General features: G+C 49.4%; 1 protein-coding gene across 3 annotated transcripts in view; it reads right to left on the bottom strand.

Moving 5' to 3' along the window:
* Lyn (LYN proto-oncogene, Src family tyrosine kinase) overlaps positions 1-15715 on the bottom strand; it is an 89156-nt gene that overhangs the window by 59025 nt on the left and 14416 nt on the right. Inside the window, exon 1 of one of the 3 annotated variants that reach the window (XM_004633367.2) lies at positions 13372-13495. The exons of the other annotated variants lie outside the window; for them this stretch is intronic. The gene's annotated coding sequence lies outside the window, so the exon portion shown is untranslated. Of the gene's footprint in view, positions 1-13371; positions 13496-15715 lie in introns of those variants that run through there. 3 annotated transcript variants of the gene reach the window in all.

Here is a 15715-nt window from a genome sequence, read left to right on the forward strand (position 1 = left end):
CGACCCTTGCCGGCCAGCAACTGCGAACGCAGTCGGACACCTCCAGGTCCTGGAAGCCGGACTCTGCCGTGCTGTGCGCCCCAGCGCTTTTAGTGAGCACTTAGCACGTGCCGCACGCCTCTTTTCGCCTGCGCTACGGAGGCCTCGGGGTCGAGCGGCTGGGAGCTGCAGCGCTCCCCTCCTCTGGGCCGGTTCCACCTCCACAGCCCGGACTGCTCCCTCAGGCCAGCTCTTTGTGAGCCGTGTCTCGTGAGCAACACCAGCTAGGAGAGCGTCGCCGTGAAACTCTTCATCGCAAAGAGTTCAATGACGAGGCTAACAACATGAAAACAAACTGAGAAGCAATGAAGAGGCGAGTGTGAATGTGGCTGGGCCGTGGTCACACATCCATGTGGCCCAACTGCACGCTTGCCACGAGGCTGCAGCAGGAAGCGCCGGAAAGACGCCCTCCTCGCCCCGCAGGGAGGACAGGGGCAGAGCGCTTCGTGGGTCAGGTCCCAGCTGGAACCTGAGTTCCCTGGTAGGAGACATACGCACTGCGCATCACGAAGAGCTGCCAATGCTCCAGCACCCCCCCTTTTTTTTGGCACCCACCCCACCTGGATCCACCCGCAACACAGTTTTTTAACAGCAAATAAAGGTATGTTTTATATGGGGAGTCTCTGAGTCAAAACTAATCCTAATCACTGAAGGAGTGAAGTGCAAATGCAACGCTGGCATGTTCCCTAGGAAAGCTCAACGCCATTGTCTGAAGAGGCCCAGGTGGCCGGGCAACCCCTCTGCTTGTGGGGGGCACCTGTCAACACCTACACTAGCAGCTGTGACAAGGAGAGGCTGGTGACTTCTCTTTCCAGAAATTTTCTCAAGGGAACAAATATCCATTAGTGGAGGTCCCTCCTCATTCAAGGGCCTTAGAATATGAAAAGAATGACTTAAAAAACAAAATTTAACCCAGTGCAGTAGCCCATGCCTGTAATCCCCAATACCTGGAGGCTGAGGTAGGGGAACTGGAAGTTTGAAGCCAGCCTGGGCAACATAGCCAGGCCCTGGCTCAAAATAAAAAGGGCTAGGGACACAGCTTAGCAATGGAGTACATGCTAGCAAGTGCAAGAGCCGGGGCTTAGTATGTGGCACTAAAAATTAAAAATAAAAGCAGCCCTGTGACCACAGAAAGCAGACTCTGGCATGGCAGGCTGCAGCTGCTAGTCACCACCCTTCTGCCCCTGGAGGTGTGACGGCACCTTGCGCCGGTGCCCTGCGCAGCACAGAGGCAGCTGTGCACCTGGACTCTGCTCCCGGGCGCTGCCAAGGGCACTGGTGTGCACCCTGGCACTGCTCACGTTGTAAACAGCCCGTCTAGGTGTTTAGCAATCTTTCATCTACTTGAGCAAACTGGCAGTAATTCTACCCTGTGTCTGGCCTTCTCTTCTCTGCCACATAAAGGTTTTTAAATTTGCCATCATTCATATTAGCAAAACTGAAAGGAACCAAAACTACAGACTGGGGTGTCACTTTTCACCTAGGAAAAAAAACTCACTCCCCTAGAGTCCCCTCTCTTCCCCTCCCCTCCCCTCCCCTCCCCTTTCCTTCCCTCTCCTGCCCTCCCCTGCCCTCCCTTCTGCTGTGTGGTTACGGACCCTGAACTAGGAGTCTCTCATTTAACACTTTACAGCGAAGTTGCTATGACTGGCTCCCCGTGATGTAACTATCCTGCCTTACTAACAGATACAGGATAAACTAGGCTACTATCATGCTGTGTTCCTGGGCCACATGTGCCACCCAACCCCGCTCTGTCCCCCTTCCCACATGGAATGCTTCTACGCTGTGGACAAGCGTGTCATTCACCGAAGGCTGCAGGAAAGCCGTGCTGTCTACTCCCCCCTCCCCGGACCTTGCCACACCAAGTAGCCACATGCCCAGAGCAGCACAACCCCAAATGCGCCTGAGTCGGGGGACAACGGCTGGGGAGAAAAGGCAAACAGGTAGGGGCCATTCTGGGCTTGCACCTGACACACCAGCAAAGTGACGCTCAAAGGTGTCCCCATGTCACAGAACACAGGGCTTGGATACAGCTGGAACTCGGGCCCCCTGGCTTCACAGCTGTAATATATTTATGGAAAATGTAAAACAAAATTTCATAGCAAAATAACAGGAGAATAACAAGAATTAATACATCGCGTACTGTTATCTTTAAAATAGAAACCCAGAGTGTAAGATATGGGCATGAAAAATTCTCCAAATGATATTAGCATAAGCCTTTCCAGTCAATGAACTAAGACATACTAGTATAACAGGGAGCCTACTTTGCCTTTATTCCTTCCTTCCCCTTTCCTTTTCCCATTTCACAGAACCTATTGTACATTTTAGACCTCACTTTCTCGGTTTCTCATACCAGGGAGACAAAACAAGGTCACAGATATGAGCCTGATTTATTTCACTTACGAGTGTGGCCTCAGGCTGCCTCCACTGCCTATAAGGTCTCCAGTTTATCCCTCTCTATGGCTGAGTAACACGCCATTGTAAAAAAAAAAAAAAAAGACCACACCTTTTTTACCCATTCTTCAGCTGGTGGACACCCGGCTTGTTACCAAGACCTCGCTCCTGCAAACTGGCTGCTATAAACACGGTGCACATACAGCACTGCGGTATGACGCTTTGAATTTTCTTGCCGTTTGTACTTCTTCATCCGAGACGTGCATATTCATCTCAGAGGCCCATTTTCGGATTGTGTCACTGAATTTTGGGGGCGTGATTGTTTAGTTGTGTTCTATACAGAAGCCCTTGTCTGAGGGACAGTGGCCGAAACCTTTCCCACTTGGTGGCTGTCTCCTCACTCTGCTGGTGATTTCTTGTGCTGTGCAAAGCACAGCAGTAAGCCAGTCCCCACCCAGACTGCTGCTCGGGAGGGGCCTCGCTGCCAAGAGGTCCCTAACTTAGGGAGCTCAGTTAGAGAAAAGAGAAAGAAGCCCAAAGAAACTGACGCTGCAGTGCTGATCCCAACCCAAAGCGATCCCAATTTATTTTTTCTTCCTTCCTTCCTTTCCTTCTTTTGTGGTACCGGAGATTGAACTCAGGACCCTGCACTTGCCAGGCAAGCGCTTATTCTACTGAGCCATCTCCCTGGCCCTGTGATCCCGATTTTCAAAGGCAGCTTCAGATTCGGCCAGGGGTCATTGGTAGGCTTCATCCCCCCAGGAGACCTCCAGCTCTGCCCCTGTACACCAGTCTCAATTCTGTCACTTGAGACTTACTTTGCCCCCCAGAGTAGAAACCTTGAGACCCACTCCAACTGCTTTCTTTCTTTCTTCACCTTCAGAAACAAGGTTATCAGAGTTGCAATACTTTCTCCAAAGTTCGGTATAGCAGAAAGCTTTTCCCCTATTAGAAAAGCTTCCTTAGCTGGTGTGCTGGTGCAGGCGTGCAATCCCTGCACTCGGGAGGCTGAGGCAGGAGGATCATTGCAGTTTGAGACCAGCCCGGGCTACTGTTTGGTGTCTAGTTGTCCCTCAAAGCCTCATGCAGTCAGGAGGTGGACTTCTAGACTTTATGATTAATTCATGATCCAGTGCTGAGATTAGGGGTGTGAGTGCTGATGGGATTATGGATGTGGGGCGGATAGCCTGAATGCAGCATAAGGAACAGACTTACTCTCTGTCACCATTGTTGCTGCTGCTCCTCCTTTTTGCTCTTGCTGTTTTGCTGTTTTCTGCCGCCATAAATACCTGTCCTCTGCCATGTGCCTCTCTGCCTTGGAGCCAGATGAGTATGGACTGAAACCTGTACTAACTGTGAGCTAAATAAATCTTTCTTCCTTAATTTTAGGTGTCAAGTATTTTGTCCCAGCAATGAGAGAAAAGTAACCAAGACAGGCTGACAGAAGAGGACAAGGCTGGTGTGACAGCTCACCGGACTAAGCGCCTGTGTAGGCAAGCACAGGGAACCCGGGGTTTGATCCCTGGCACCATCAGCCGTGCTGGTCCTGCCCCTGGGCATGCTGAGCTGGTCACAGAGACCAGGTGTGGTGGTGTAAGCCTGTAATCCCAGCCCTGGGGAGGCTTAAAGCAGGAGGATCACTACAAGTCCGAACTGTGTGGTAAGACCCTGTATCAAAACACATTACAGAAGAAGAGCAAGAAAGAGAGGAAGAGGAGGGGGAGGAGGAAGAAGACAACACAGCACCACAACAAAGCTCTACTCCAAACCCATTAATTCTTATCTCAAGTAGTTCAGTCTTTTGTCAATTTTTCTAACTCCCTTTTGAAGGAGGGAGCGGTGGCCAGACTGTCTACTTAAGCAACTAAGATTTTTCTTCTTGCATGCCAGGGAAGTTCTGCTTCCTCTGTAAGGCCTCCTTGCAAGCTGGGGCTGGCGCTGTTGCAAGCGGTGCTGCTGCACGGGCTGCCTGCTAACGTTCCTCGTGGTCTTGCTGCTTTGGCCTGTGCCACAAATGAGGGAACCTCTGGATCACTGGAGACGTCTTCATAGGAGGAGAGCCTAGGCTATTTTGACCTTCTGTCTCGTTATTTTCTTTCCTTACAGTCTTCTGGTGTAAGGCAAAAAGTGGAGGGAAGCACATCCTTTCTTCAGTACTAACGACTGATCTCACTCAAGACAGGTTTTCTGTGTGTCCAGATGCAAAGTCTGAGGTCCCCGGAGTTTAGGTGCTGTAGGGCACAGGGATAGGGTTTGGAGGTTTGAGCCCGCAGGTTTGGTCATTCCTGAGGACAGCTTCTCATACTATATGCTGACCTGCAGATGGAGTGAGTGTGAGCTTTCAGGGGAGACCCTGCAGCCCAGCAGTCCTTGCCCACTTTCACTATGTGGGGTGCACCGGGAAAGCATGTGGGGTGGAAGGCAGCTTAGGAATCTCTGGGAAAGAACAGGGTCCCCATCCCTAATACAGGGAGGGATTCGGGGCTGAAGGACGGACCTGCTGCCACTTTGCTCTTGTCTGCCTTTGCATGTCCCGGGGGGCACCTTGGGACTCACCTCGCTAGGCCTGGGCGGGGACCCAGAAGTTCCTTAGGGCCAGTGTAACGTCTGCCGTACAGCAGTGCCCAGTGAGATCTCCTCAGCCAGGCTAGGCCCAGACTACCCGAAACCACAGCCACACGCAAGATGGCAAGAATTGGTGGCTTCTTCCCAAACAGGCAGAGGGCAAATCTGTCCCTACTCAGAGAGCATCTAGTGGGGAGCGAGAGAAACGTGAGGGACGGAGCTTATATTACCAAGAAGTGGAGGGAAAAAAGGAAGTGGAGAGTAGAAAACAGGTTGTTCCAACCAGGAAAGAGTTGGCCACGTGGCAACTCCAGGACGCACGCCCCGCCTGCTGCTGTCCTGCGGGCTGAGGACAGGACAGCGCCACGTGGGTTTGCCTCTTCCACAGCTGGATGGCAAGGTGTAGATTCGGCAGACGGCTACACGTGAAACGCGGTGGCTTCCAGAATGAGACAGAGGGGATGGTGGGCATGCAGCGCGGAAGATACACAGGCGGGATGTTCCAAGATGGGTTTCACAGCATGTGGCCTTGACTTAGTAACAATTTAATCTCAAAACGTCCCCCATTACAAAAAAGAGAGCTACAATATGGTAACACGGTAAAGCTTGTATCCTCTTTACTTTTACTTATTTTAAAATATTTAATTAACGGCTAAAAACTATTTTACCCTAGGGGCTTCTATTGTATTAATTGGCTTTATGCCTTTGTGACCCAAATCCCGTGTCTGAGGAACCGTCCTGTGATCCAAAGCCACCTGTTACCTGCCACAAGACAGGGGCACAGCCCCAGGAGGAGCCCGGGCTGCAGCAAACGATGACACGGGTCTTTAGCAGATATTCTGAAATGAGGACACACAGAAGCAGCAAGTTCTCTGTGTCTACCACAGCCTTAATGGAGCACTCGGCACAGCTGTATCACCGAGTTTACTAGCGCGGGTCCAGGAACAAGGGCAAGACTGGTAAGGGGTGAAGCGGTCAGCGCTGGAAGGCAGAAGGCAGAACAGCAATTCGGCTCTGGCCTGGAGGAGACAGTGAGAACAAGACAGACACGTGGAGGCATCCGGAGGAGGCTGGCTCCAGTCACGAGAGGCCTCTGACAGGCACAACACACTCTCCACCCACACCCCATCTCGTCACCATGAGAGCCGCCATCCAGGTTGGCACGGAGGGCAAATGACACAGCCTCCACAAGCTAACGTCCCTCGGAATGTACGCCCTGCCCAGCCCAACACCATCACTTCTAGGAATCGATTATTCCTAAGAAATTACTACAGGTGTCACAGATCTTTGTATAAAAGGATACTGACTATGGGACTGTTTGAAAGACCACAGGAATATGCTTGATTGTCCCAAAATAGGTGACTGAGTAAAAAAAAAAAATTTTTTTTAAATGAATTTAGGGAAGGGTCTACAGGGTGTACAGGGTGTACTGGGTCTCACTGCATAGATCAGACTTGTAGTGATTCTCCTGTTTTCAGCCTCCCAAGAGCTGGGATTATAGACTTGCACCACCATGCCCAGTCTCAACCACTGTCTCAGCGCGCCCCAGGGATGGGGCAGGCACGACATGCCAGGGATTGAACCCCAGCCACTGCACTCCAAAGCAGGTGCTTTAGTCCACTGAGCTATCTGGCCAGCCCTTAAAAATTTGAAAAGGATTATTTTTTTGTTTGTTTTCGGCTGGTTCAGGCTGCCTTAAGAACGGGTCTGGTATGGCATGTGGTGCTGGGGATAAAACCTCAGTCCCTTGCCTGTGACTGATTTTGCTAAAGAAGGCACTTCAGACCACTAAGGTAACCCGCAAGCCCCCTGATTTCATCCAAAGCCGGTTCTCCCAGGGTTTCAATTTATAAGATGATTAATTCACCAAAACTTATATTTTTTAACTATTGTGAGGCTTATGTGATTTTATATTGGGCAAGATAGTCTTAACGGCATAAGATTGTAACAATCTGTATTAGCCAAAGTCATTTTAATGGTCTAGGCATGCTATTTAACAATTGTTACCAAGTATAATTTAAAAGCATTTGAGAATGTCCTAATTTTGAACACTACGAGTTGCTGCGTCTGCTTCCAGCAGTCTTAGCCTAGATGACAGCCATTAGCAGCTTAAGCCTTAATATGAGATGTGATTACTTCTAGAGGTTATTATTTCTTCCTTTACAAATCCTTAAATTTCTATGACTTCTTAAATCCGTGCTGTCAGAGATGTCGCTGGGCTGCAGACCACGTGCTCGTTCTGGGGAGGCTCTGGGGGACTCGCAGGCACCACTGCGGGAGGGTGTTTGCAGAGTACTTCAATGAAGGGAATGTGACAGTAATGTGCACACGGACAGAAATGATGCCACTTCGTGTGAGGAAGAAAGAATAACGAGCACAGAAAAGCCCAGGAATAATGTGCTAAAATATAATGTCTACCCAGAGGAGATGGCCTACATATAGTGTTGGTTTTTTCAAATTTTAAAATTTCCCCATCAAAGACATACATTTTAAAATCTAGTTTTATGGCACTTGCCTATAGTCCCAGCACCCTGGGAGGCTGAGGCAGGAGGATCCCGGGTTGGAGGCTACCGTGGGCAATCTAGTAACTTCGCATGACCATCTCTCACATTTTTTTTTAAAGGGGATCTGCAGAAGACATGGGTCCAGCCATGCGTGTAGCAGCACAGCTTGTCATAGCTATATCTTGGAAACAACCCCAGTGCCCATCAACTGGGGGATGGATAAAAAAGATGTGGAACTTTACAATGGAGTATTATTCAGCTATAAAGAAAGATAAACTCGAGGCTTTGATGGGTAAATGGATATGACTTGAGACCATACTCAGAAGTGAAATAAATCAGACCTGCTGATGCAAACATGGACTATGTCGGTAGTGTGAGAACCAGAAAGAGTAAGTAAAATCTGAAAGGTACAACAGATGCTGTGACAGGGACAGAGTCTGCTCAGAGGGACAAGACAACTGTGGTGAGAGAAAGGAGGAAAGAACAAAAGGGAAAATATGTATTTATGTATATACACAGGATAGCTTCAGTAATTGTACTGCTGATTTTCTGCTGGCCTACTGATTCAGTTTTTTATTTATTTTTTTTAATTTTACGTATTTGGTACCGAGTCTCATTTGCAGCGACCCTGGTGCTTCTGCCTCTCCAGCACTGGGCCTGCAGGCATGCACTACCACTCCCAGCCTTTCTGCTGGCCTATGAAAAGAAGCAGTTAATGCTTAATTTTTTTCTCCTTTTTAATTTTGTACAACTTTTTAAAAACCAATTTTGCATGCTTAGATCTGGTAATCTAAAGAACTAATTTGAAGACATTATGCAATACAACCATTGTTGAATTCCTACTATTTTGTTTAATGCAATTCTGTATTGTTTCTTTGTTGTTGTTGTTGTTGTTGTTGTTGTTGTTGTTACTATTTTGTATTCACTTTAAAAAACGAAAAACAGCAAGGAGGTAGGTGTCTGTAACTGGATTGTTAAATAAACTGGTCTCTCAGTAGGCTGCGTATGGCAATTCCACGACAATATTCGGAACAAGGAAATGGTCAAAGGCACCTTGGTGACTGCTTTGGATCGCAAACCCCTTCAATGCAGATCAGAACACGGAAGCCGCCGCACCTGCCAGCACAAGAAGCCACCCGCCACCGGCTCCTGTCCCCGGGACGCAGGCTGCCGCGCCCCCTGAGCGCGTGCCGCAGTGGTCCTTAGCAGGGAGGTGACTACGCCAGGACTCCCTGCGCTAAATCCAGCACCCACGTATTTTATTTATACGTCACACGTGACATGGACAAGCTATATGTAGATACAAACATGGAGAACTTTAAAAAAATTCTGAACAGAATGAGAAGATCCGAACCCTGGCCAAAGTCTCAGGTATTGACAGTCTGCTTGGAGCCGGTGCGGCTGGAGGTGCAGTCTGTTAGGATTTAAAGAAACGGAACTTCGCAGACTTTCACGAGACCGGAGGAAACCCTGGCCGTGGCGGGGAGCGGGGCGTGGTGCACTGTGTGGGGATGGGGAGTTGGCCTGTAACAGCGGGAGCCCCCAGGGCTTGGCCTGGAGGGGCTGAGGGCAGGGGACAGTGGCGAGACTGGCGCGGGGACCCTTGGGGGACCTCTCGGTGGAGTGGCGCAAACCCACGCAGCAGCAGGCTGCCGCTTGCATAACCTCGGTTGAGCAATCTCACAGAGGAAGCCAGTGGGCTGCGGAGACAAGAGGGGTTTTGTTTGTTTGGTTTCTCTTAACAATAAAAGGGAAGGGGATGAAGACAAGATGAGCTCACAGGAGCAGATGGAAGGTGGGCACGAGGTGCTGCGAAGGACCTGAGGGGAGAGGCCGGAGCCTGAAGTGCGCACACGGAGTCATCCGAGAGGGACGCTTGGCTTCTGGCCTTGGCACAAGAGGATCCAGGCCAGCCACCCATATTCACACACATCCCAAGCAAGGCGTTTGTGTTCCCTGTGAAGCACCAGCACAGCCCGCGTGCAGCACACGCAGCGTGACAGGATCTGCTGCGAAACCAGGAAAAGTGAAGCGGAGTCGGAGACAAGACTGCTGAATGCTAAACCGCACCACAGCAGCGAACCCACAGGAGCGTGGCTCACCTCGAGGCCAACACGAAGGGGCAAACATCCATGTGGACATGAGAGGCCCCCTACCTCTTTCTGGCAGTGGGGACAGACCCAGGGCATTCCCCCACCCCGCCCCATTAGCAGGTGTCGGGGCTATCCTGCGCCTGCAGTGCTGAGCAGCGCCCTGGGGCTCTACCCACTAGAAGCTTGTGACGCTGCCTCCTGCTCCACAGCTACTGCTGTGACAACCAAAAGCCTGGCACGCCTAAAGGCCCCTGACAAAATCTGCATGGCAGAAAAATCTGTTTCAGTTGCTGGTAAAACCTCAAGGGTTGGTACTCCTGTGACAGACTGGACTAGAACAGTGTTTTCTTAGTGATCAGTGAAATATAAGATTTAGATAGATATAAGATAGATACCAAGACAGATTTCTAGAAGATAGATCAATAGATCTATTTATAGTAGAACCTCAGTTCAGGAACTTAATTCTTTTCACAATTCTGGTTGCAAATCAAATTGGACAGGAACTGGGTCACATTTTCCTGTAAGGTCAACACTGCACTTAATCATTAATTTGATTTGTATTCTTGTGTAATTCAGTTTCATATATATATGGCGTAATAAGACATCTTGTCAAATAGGTATCTGTTCCTACCTGTGAAACACACACAGACCTATATCTGTTGAAATAGGCCCAGAATGAGAAATTCTACATATTTAAATGTAAGCCAGTCTCATGAGATAAAGAGAGAAGGGACAGAAAGATCTATTCTGCTGACTCTCCATCTTTTGAGGATGCTAAGGATCCAAGAAATCAAATCAAAATTATTTACTAATAGATTCTATTTTCACTTACGGTAACAACAACAGCAACAACAGGCAACTTCAGTGAATGCTGTGGACCGCACAGAGCCCTGAAGTAGAACCTCGCACTTGCAGTGGGCTGGTCCTTGTTCAGGGAACGCAGGGAATTCAGTGAGCAAGGACAGTCTTTCCAACTCAGGTGCTGGGACAACAGAACAGCCACAGGTGAAAGGACGGCAATCATGGTGATGATGCCGTTCACGCAACTTCAGGTCACATACCATCCCCAGGCACAGATGTAAAATTATAAAGGTCCAAGAAGACGACACAGGAGAGAAGCTAGAGGACTTGAGTTTGGCTTTTCAGATGAGACACCAAAAGCACGATCTACAGAAGAAAAATGCTGAAGACGGACTTCACTAAAATTAAAAAGGTTTGCTTTGTAAACGACATCACTAGGGCTGGCCAAATAGCTCAGTGGATTAAAGCGCCTCCAAGCAGGCTCAGGGACCAGGGTTTGATTCCCAGGCCCTGCCAGCCCTGCCCCTGGGGCGTGCTGAGATGACAACTGAAACTGGGCCCTGAACACCTTGTAGACCCTTCCTTAAAAATATAGAGGGGGGTCGGGGAGATGGCTCAGTGGAATAAGCACTTCCCTGGCAAGTGCAAGGGCCTGAGTTCAATCCCCAGTTCTGGGGGGAGGGGGGATAGATAGATAGATAGATAGATAGATAGATAGATATAGATAAGTAAACAAAATAAAAGACACTGCTAAGAAAGCAAACAGGCAAGCCCCAAGCTAGAGGGAAGCATTCATACATCATCTGTTGGATAACGGACTAGCATCCCAGATATGCAGGGAACTCTTAAAAATTAATATTATGAAAACAAACAACTCAATATAGATCAGCCCAAAGACCTTAACAGAATCTTAACAAACATCTTCAGAGGGCCCAGCATATGAAGAGTGCGCCATATCCAGCATCCTCTGGACTTTGCAAATTAAAATAACACACCCCTACACACACAGCAGAGTGGCAAAGATGCAAAACAGCAGCAGCACCGGATGCTGGGCGGCCACGGAGCAGTGCTAATTCTTGTCCATTGGCGAGGCGCTACGGAACGGTCCAACCACTTCCGAAGAAAGTTTTAAAGTCTCATACAAAATTAAATACACTCTACCCATAAGATCCACAGCCCCGCACCCTGGTATTTACCCAACAGATGTGAAAACCTGTACCTGGATACTGTAAAACCTGCAACCATGAAAGCCGCCAAGATGCCCTTCACTAGATGAATGGACAAAGGACACACCCAGACAAGAGAGTATCACAGACACTAAAAGAAAAGGAACCACCAAGCCGTGCGGAGATGCACAAGAGCCTTGGATGCGCGTTGCTAGGTAAAGGAAGCCCATCTCAAACGGCTGTCTGTTGTGGGATCCCAATTATAGGGCATTCTGGGAAAGACAGAACTCTGGAGACAGGAAGAACGAGGAGTGCTTGCTAGGGACTTGGGCGGACCGAAGAGACAAAACCCAAGGTCTTCAGCGCGCTGCGGCCCTGCTGCGGGGGACTGCGGGGGACGGGGGGGGACAGCGGGCGCTGTGGGGGTGAGCACAGCTCATGATACTTGCGCCAAAATCCCCAGAATATAAACTGCAGAGTGAACCCTTAGGAAACCTGGGGACCTAAGTTACTGCATCAACAATGGGCTGTCAACTGTAGCACACGGACCCCACTAATGCATGAAGCCACCCTATGAAACACGAACGAGTGGGGAGGGGCTTGGGAAGGCTGTATTTTCTTCTCAATTCAATTTAAAGTTACTCTTGAAAGTTTTGTTTTGGGGGGCTGGAGAGATAGCTCAGTCTAAGCACCTGCCTGGCAAGTGCAAGGACCCAAGTTCGATCCCCAGTACTACATGCCACACCAGCCCCGGAACCCCAAGCATACCCTGCCAGCCCTGAAACTGGACATGGTGGCATATGACTGTAATCCCAGCACTGTGGTGGCTAAGACAGGTAGATCACTATGAGTCTGAACTGTGTAGTAAGACTCTTTATCAAAAATGTTTTTCAAAATAAAAATCTATTAATGGGCAGGCATGGTGGCACATACCTGTCATCTCATCCCTTAGGATGCTGAGGCAGGAGGATCGCTGCAAGTTTGAGGCCAGCGTGGGTTACACAGTGAGTTCAAGGACAGCCTGTACTACATAGCAAGACCCTGTCTCAGAAAAACCAACCAACTAATCAAACAAATACCCCACTTTGAGGAGCAAAGGTACCACAGACAATGTGTAAAAAGTGTATCTATATTCCAATAAAACTTTATGAACAGTTAAAAAAAAACCCCAAATATCCCAAAAATACAGTTGCAGGGTGTGGCACGCACCCAAAATCCCATCTACTGGGAGGCTGAGGCAGGAAGATTACTAATTCAAGGCCAGCCTGGGCAACTCAGAGATGGCCCCTCTCAAAACAAAATGTTAAAAGGTCTGGGTTGTACCTTAGTGGTGAAGTGTTTGCCTAGCACGTGTAAAACTGGGATCGATACCTAGTGCCACAAAAATAGACAGACAGAACAAAGCAAACCCAGAAAGCTCCTCACACACCCTGGGGGTTCACTGGCTTCCAGTGTGACCTCTCAGATTTTCTCAACACCTCAGAGACCAGGCCAGGCTGCAGATGTCTCTGTTGGCTGTTCCAGTTGTCCCACCCCACATCCATGTCACCGCCCCAGGGACAGTCCCAGCAGCATCTCCCTGGAGGGGTGCTGGTGTTGAACTGTGCCCTTAGGTGACAAAAGCACAGAAAATCCCTCTCCCTCTAGGTCCGGTGCACACAAGAGGTGGTGGAGGTTGTGAAGTCCAAGGGTTATAAAGCCAAGCAGTGCTCTGAACCTGGGCCAAGATCCAAACACCAAGGAAATAAAGTGGAGGACACACTGGAAACGCTTCCTTGGACTACGCGAGAAGCCAAGGCAGTGACTTACCGGCTGGTTTATCTCTGGAGGACAGGAGGCTGGAGCAGCAGTGGCCTCGAGGGGCTCCCTAGGAGTTTCAGGAGGACCCGGCTATCTCCAAGCTACTTCCTTAAAAGTAAGAACGGTTGCGAAGTACCATAAAAGTACGGAGAGGGAGAAGAGAAGCCTAGCCAGCCCGTGTCACGGTTCCCAGATGGCGTGCCAAGGTGGCCCAGGTACTGTGATGTCACAGGAGTATGCAGGATCTAAGGTTTCAAAGGAAACACGTTGACCTCTGGTCAGACAGCATCAGTGCTCCGAGCTCTGAGGCTGTGACATTAGATGATGCTGAATTCCTTTCAGCACCACTGTCCCGGTTGCTTTTCTCTCCTTGCTTGGACAAAGTACCCGATGCCCAAAATTAAGAAAGGAAACGTTTGTTTAGCTCACAGTGGAGGTTTCAGGCCATACTCGGCTGGCTCCAAGGCAGGGCCGGCACATGGCAGAGGGCAGCCATTCACGGTGGTGGCAAACAGCAAAACAGCAGAGCAGAAAGGGAGGAACAGTGGGAGTGGCAGAAAACAAGCCTCTCTCACTTCCTTATATTGCATTATAGGCTTTCACATGCATAATCCCAGCAGCACTCACACCCACAATCCCAGCAGCTCTCACACTCATAACCCCATCAGCACTCACACCCATAATCCCAGTAGCTCTCACACCCATAAACCCAGCAGCACTCACACCATAATCCCAGCAGCTCTCACACTCCTAACCCCAGCAGCACTCATACCCACAATCCCAACAGTACTCATACCCATAATCCCAGCAGCACTCATACACATAATCCCAGCATTGGACCATGGATCAACCACAGACTCTAGAAGCTTGCCCCAGTGACCGCATGGGGCTTGGGGAGACAACTAGACACAAACCATAACAACCATACTTTTCATGAAACCAGGTTTTCTGTGGCTGCTATGAAGAAAATGCAAGTTACTTGAAATTCAGCAGGGAGCAAAAGAACTGGGACATCTGGTACGTTCTGAGGCTGCAGAAGCCGTGTGAAGCTTTGTGTGTCCCTCTCATGAACAATTATAGCCATGTAAGAATAACGCGGAGACACAACTCTTCTTTCCACGTGCCTACTCCCTGTGCAGATGGTACTGTACCCCGCCAGCCAGGACTTCTGAGGTTGCTGGACCTCACTGCACACAGCAGAACTGTTTTGCATTTCTTCTGCTCCAGGTTTCACTGAAAAAAATGACACTCTAAGTGCCGCGCACTAAGCGTATTAGTGGACCAGAAGTTTTTAAAAACAGGAAGTGACAGCCAGCGGGCTGGGACAGAGCAGGGGAGCCCTGCTGCTTGAGCAGCCTGGGGAAAGAGCGGTGGGTGGGGCCGCCGGGCTGGTGCACCCCAGGAAGAAGAGACCAGGCCCGGGGGACCTGCCCCTGCACCTGTGCTACTGCCTACAGCGGGGAAGGCCACTGCAGCTGCCACTTCTGGCCCGCGGCCCTGCTGCGCGCTGGCTGGCCGCTACTTTTAATTTTCAGGAAGGATTAATATGCGAGAGAATGCCCCAATAAGGCTCACACATTTTGCCTCTGGTGAAATAGAAAACTTTAATTCTTTAAAGTAAAGGGACAGATGGTGAGACAGCTCAGGGACAGAAGTGCCTGCCTGGCAAGCATAAGGTCCTAAGTGGGGGCCCTAGTACCAATTTTATTTTATAAATAAATAAAGGGACACATAAACATTTCAGGCTATTGTATAATGTGACCGTAAAGAACAGCCTAGACAAAACAGCAAGATTCTTACACACACACACACACACACACACACACACACACACATACTTCGAACAGTACAATGACATATATTAGCATTCTGTGTCTTGGTACTGTATCAGAATTTTCAGAAATTCCTTAATCATTTTATAGCAGAACAGAAAACTGCTGAATTTTCATTTTTTAATGGACATTTTCTTGTTTTTCTCCCTGTAGTAGGTTCCCCACAGCTCAAAATCTGAGGCACCTCTGTCGCCTCTGTCACATTTCATCAATTAGAGCCGACCCCAGCAGGCCTTCTCCTTTTTGCAACACAGTTACGCTCAGCGTCTAGGCCTACACAACAGCATGCAGCAGAAGCGTAAGAGCAGATTCTCTGCCGACTGTGGTCTTGTCTTGCTGGCGACCTAAGGGGTATCCACTCTGTGGCCGCCGTGGCCTCCAGCCACTCCCAGGCAGACACGGTCTTTCCTACTCTCGCTATACTGTCATTAGACATTGTGTTTCCACATTGTCACTATTTGGAATTCTTTAGACTGTCTCCTTTGGTGACACACACAAAACCAGGCTTTAAAACTCACATG

The sequence above is a fragment of the Octodon degus genome, unplaced genomic scaffold (assembly GCF_000260255.1).
Source record: "Octodon degus isolate 3935 unplaced genomic scaffold, OctDeg1.0 scaffold00054, whole genome shotgun sequence".
Taxonomy (NCBI): Eukaryota; Metazoa; Chordata; class Mammalia; order Rodentia; family Octodontidae; genus Octodon; species Octodon degus.